This window comes from Silurus aristotelis (assembly GCF_946808225.1).
Source record: "Silurus aristotelis genome assembly, chromosome: 9".
Taxonomy (NCBI): Eukaryota; Metazoa; Chordata; class Actinopteri; order Siluriformes; family Siluridae; genus Silurus; species Silurus aristotelis.
In genome coordinates, this window is record NC_139582.1 from 29,943,118 (window position 1) to 29,948,117 (window position 5,000).

Here is a 5,000-nt window from a genome sequence, read left to right on the forward strand (position 1 = left end):
ACAGAGCCACTCCTTGGTTATCCTGACTGTGTGCTTCGGGTCATTGTCATGTTGGAAGACCCAGCCTCGACCCATCTTCAATGCTCTAACTGAGGGAAGGAGGTTGTTCCCCAAAATCTCGCAATACGTCGCCCCGGTCATCCTCTCCTTAATACAGTGCAGTCGCCCTGTCCCATGTGCAGAAAAACACCCCCAAAGCATGATGCTACCACCCCCATGCTTCACAGTAGGGATGGTGTTCTTGGGATGGTACTCATCATTCTTCTTCCTCCAAACACGTTTAGTGAAATTATGACCCAAAAGTTCTATTTTGGTCTCATCTGACCACATGACTTTCTCCCATGACTCCTCTGGATCATCCAAATGGTCATTGGCAAACTTAAGACGTGCCTGGACTTGTGCTGGTTTAAGCAGGGGGACCTTCCGTGCCATGCATGATTTCAAACCATGACGTCTTAGTGTATTACCAACAGTAACCTTGGAAACGGTGGTCCCAGCTCTTTTCAGGTCATTGACCAGCTCCTCCCGTGTAGTTCTGGGCTGATTTCTCACCTTCCTTAGGATCATTGAGACCCCACGAGGTGAGATCTTGCATGGAGCCCCAGTCCGAGGGAGATTGACAGTCATGTTTAGCTTCTTCCATTTTCTAATGATTGCTCCAACAGTGGATCTTTTTTCACCAAGCTGCTTGGCAATTTCCCCGTAGCCCTTTCCAGCCTTGTGGAGGTGTACAATTTTGTCTCTAGTGTCTTTGGACAGCTCTTTGGTCTTGGCCATGTTAGTAGTTGGATTCTTACTGATTGTATGGGGTGGACAGGTGTCTTTATGCAGCTAACGACCTCAAACAGGTGCATGTAATTTAGGATAATAAATATAGTGGAGGTGGACATTTTAAAGGCAGACTAACAGGTTTTTGAGGGTCAGAATTCTAGCTGATAGACAGGTGTTCAAATACTTATTTGCAGCTGTATCATACTAATAAATAGTTTAAAAATCATATATTGTGATTTCTGGATTTTTTTTTTTAGATTATGTCTCTCACAGTGGACATGCAGCTACGATGACAATTTCAGACCCCTCCATGATTTCTAAGTGGGAGAACTTGCAAAATAGCAGGGTGTTTAAATACTTCTTTTTCTCACTGTATCTGTCCATCCGTCTGTCTGTTGTCTATACAAATATTACTGTCTGTCTTTCTGTCTGCTTTTCAGTCCATCCATCTATTTGTGTCTGTCTGTCTGTCTGTCTGTCTGTCTGTCTTTCTGTCTATCTATCTATCTATCTATCTATCTATCTATCTATCTATCTATCTATCTATCTATCTATCTATCTATCTATCTATCTATCTATCTACGACAGGACAGAAGTTATAAGTGTGTATATATAAGATAGAAGTGGTGGTAAATGGTTTGGTGGACAGGACAGGACAGGACTGAAAATAAAGACGGAATGGATTTGCTTGCGATGCATCAGTACATCGGGTCAGAAGGTCAACTGAAGGTTAGCGTGTGTGAAACCGTACGGGTTCCACATGGTAACGGACTGTAAAGTTCACCAAACCGCTTCCAGGAATCGGGGCAGGGAGGCGGTGAAGCGTGAACGCAGGGTTGGATGCGTGGCGGCGTAGCAGAACCTGTTTCTCGAACGTCCGTGCCAAACAAAACACGGGCAAATCCGCGAGAGGGGCGGCGTCCGCTTTCCCATCAACAAACAATCGGCGCGCTGATGAGAAGATAATCTCCGAAGACCGCTCTTCACACTTCAAACATCTCGCAATTAAATTCCCGGCCTGCGAGCGACGCCGTTCCCGCCGCGTGTGATCGACGCGAAATCGTCCCCGAGCGCTCGCGGGTAACAGCAGCGAAGATCATCACCATCAATTAAAGACTGATTTTCTCTAATGGAAGCGAAATGTGGGAGGTGGGAAACAGTAACTCGTGGGCTGACTGACTCGGGAGGTCATGAGTTTTAATCCCAGCACCACTGTGAAGCCACTGCTGGGCCCTTGAGCGAGGCCCTGAACCTGCTCAGGTGTTGCTCTGGATGCAGGCTCCAACCAAAATCTGCAAATGTAAATGTCCAGAAAAACACAATTTATTCTTAAATTCCTTTTTTTTTTTTTGTTCAGTTTTTTGTTTGATAATCTCGTCGAGGGGGCGGGGCTATAATTCAACTGACATCATTTCCATCTACTCACCAAAGTTCTAAAGCTAAGCTGTGCCTCAGAGCCTGAAGGTGACGTTCCTGACCTAACTGTGAAAAAACACATGCGCTGGCTCTTTCCTATCTGTTTACATCGCCGTGGATACGCCGCTGTCAATCATGATGCGATGCAGACACAGTTACACAGTTCTGTACGACGTCTTCTGGACGTATGAAATTTTTCCTTCACTTCAGACCCAAAACCCGTTCCAGCATGAGGCTGTGCATAAATCCAGCTCCATGAAGATCTGCTTCCCAAGATGTGGAAGTTCTCCTGCTATAGAGCTCCAACCTTATTGAACATAATGAATGTGGCCTCCTCCCCTCAGCTACATCACCTGACTTTATCTGAATCTCCACAAATCTCTAGTGAAACATCTTCCCGGAAGAGTGGAGCTTATTATAAGAGCAAATGGAGACTAAATATGAAATGCGATGTTTGAAAAAGAAGCACGGACCCAGTCTTATGGTCAGGTGTCCACAAACTTTTGGCTTAAAAAAACAAAAACTGGTGAAATGTAAATTTTTATTTTATTCTAACTGTGTTCATATACATTATTTATACTCAAGGTTTCAGAAGAAATGAGATGCGTTGGAGGTGAGAGCATCCTGCATTCCGTCTCTCCGTCTGCCTTCGTCCTGGCGACGCTCCGATTTCCAGCGATGCTTCAGAGCTCCGGATCACGTGACTCTGCAGCGGCGAGTGCGTGAGGAGTCCAGAACCCCGACCGTCTCATTAACCTCCATCATCACGAAACGCCCGGAGCTCCTCGTTAAAGCACTTCATCACATCTCACACGCTCAGACAAATCCATCCGCATGTCCAGGAGGAGAACGGACGAATGATCAGGTGTGTGTTCTGCACTTTCGCTTGCAGATCCAAATTAGACAAACGTCTGTCTGTCTGTCTGTCTGTCTGTCTGTCTGTCTGTCTGTCTGTCTGTCTATCTATCTATCTATCTATCTATCTATCTATCTATCTATCTATCTATCTATCTATCTATCTATCTATCTATCTATCTATCTATCTACTGTGTCTGTCTGTCTGTGTACTTATCTATTTCTGTCTGTCTGTCTAGCTATCTATCTAGCTGTCTATCTACTGTATGTATGTATGTATGTATGTAGCTATCAATCCTCTGTCTGTCTGTCTGTCTGTCTGGCTAGCTAGCTATCAATCCTCTGTCTGTCTGGCAGTCAGGTACTGATGTAGGTGAGGTGAGGAGGTCTGGGGTGCAGTCAGGGTTCAGTTTAATCATGCTCACTAGGGTTGGAGCTCTATAGCAGGTGATTGCATTATCAGGTTTTGGGTCTTCTAGTTCAAGTAAAGGCAAAATTTTATTCTCCTGCATCCAATTTTGTGGTGAATCTGATGAAGAACCACAAACGGCTGGAAAAGGCAGGCGTCCCACTATGTCTCTGAAAACAAATGAAAGCTCTGTTTGGATGGGATCCATTTCAAATCTAGAGCATGGAAATTGCTGAGAGTTTCCTCAGAACTCATGGTCAGGTCAGGCGTGAAGGGAAAACCATGACGTGTAGCGGCTCAGTTACGTGAAGAATCGCCAGCTAGCACGGTATCTGTTAATGTTGTTCTTATAAACCCACTCGTAGGCAGAACGAGTGTCTGGGGCTTCATCTCTCCATTCCTGGGAATGAGGCTCATGGCTGCATTTCACAGTAACGTCACACACAAAAGAATCGCGGTGGTTTTGTGGTTTTGCTAACAGCTAGCGTGCCTCAGGCAACTCGCCACCGCTTCTACGTCAGCTCATGTTGACACACAATACGCCGAGCAAACATCTCACACACACACGTTATCGTGCAGCTAGGTAAACAGTGTGTGTGTGTGTGTGTGTGTGTGTGTGTGTGTGTTTGTTTGCTGGCTGTCTTTGCGAATGAATCATGTTCATGACCAAACTGTAATATATTTATAGAAAAAAAACATCCTCCCTTCACATCACGTCATATGACTGTCTGTCTGTCTGTCTGTCTGTCTGTCTGTCTGTCTGTCTGTTTGTCTGTCTCTCAATCTGTCTGTCTGTCTGCCTGTCTGTCTGTCTGTCTGTCTGTCTCTTAATCTGTCTGTCTGTCTGTCTGTCAATCTGTCTGTCTCTCAATCTGTCTGTCTGCCTGTCTATCTGTCTCAATCTGCCTGTCTGTCTGTCTGTCTGTCTGTCTGTCTGTCTGTCTGTCTGTCTGTCTGTCTGTCAATCTGTCTGTCTGTCTGTCTGTCTGTCTGTCTGTCTGTCTGTCTGTCAATCTGTCTGTCAATCTGTCTGTCTGTCTATCTCTTTGTCTGTTTTTTTTTATCCATATCTCTCTATCTGTCTGCCTGTTTGTCTGTCTGCCTTCTTTCTCTCTATATATATCTGCCTGACTGTCTATTTCTATTTATTTACTGTCTGTCTATTTCTATCTATCTACCTGCCTGCCTGCTTGCCCGTCTGTCTGTCCATCCATCCATCCATCAATCCATCCATCCATCCATCCATCTCTATCTATCTATCTATCTATCTATCTATCTATCTATCTATCTATCTATCTATCTATCTATCTATCTATCTATCTATCTATCTATCTATCTATCTATCTATCTAGTAATCTGGTCATTTACGTCTCAGTAAAGAGGTTTGCGGTTTGAGCGCTGAGATTTAAAACGAAAGGTCCACAAACTCTTTCATGGTGAAACTCATTGCTGCGGTTAGAACTTTAGAACGCTGTTGTCATGACGACGGTGAGTCACGGCGTGGTGAGATCGCACGGTTACCTCACTGGTGACTTTTTCACAATATGGA

General features: G+C 44.7%; 1 protein-coding gene across 3 annotated transcripts in view; it reads left to right on the top strand.

The window, feature by feature from the left end:
* Positions 1–5,000, top strand: part of LOC310730641 (uncharacterized protein) — a 78,260-nt gene that overhangs the window by 1,461 nt on the left and 71,799 nt on the right. For all 3 annotated transcript variants that reach the window (XR_014534877.1, XR_014534878.1, XR_014534879.1), the window contains exon 2: positions 2,773–3,052. The gene's annotated coding sequence lies outside the window, so the exon portion shown is untranslated. The remainder of the gene's footprint in view (positions 1–2,772; positions 3,053–5,000) is intronic.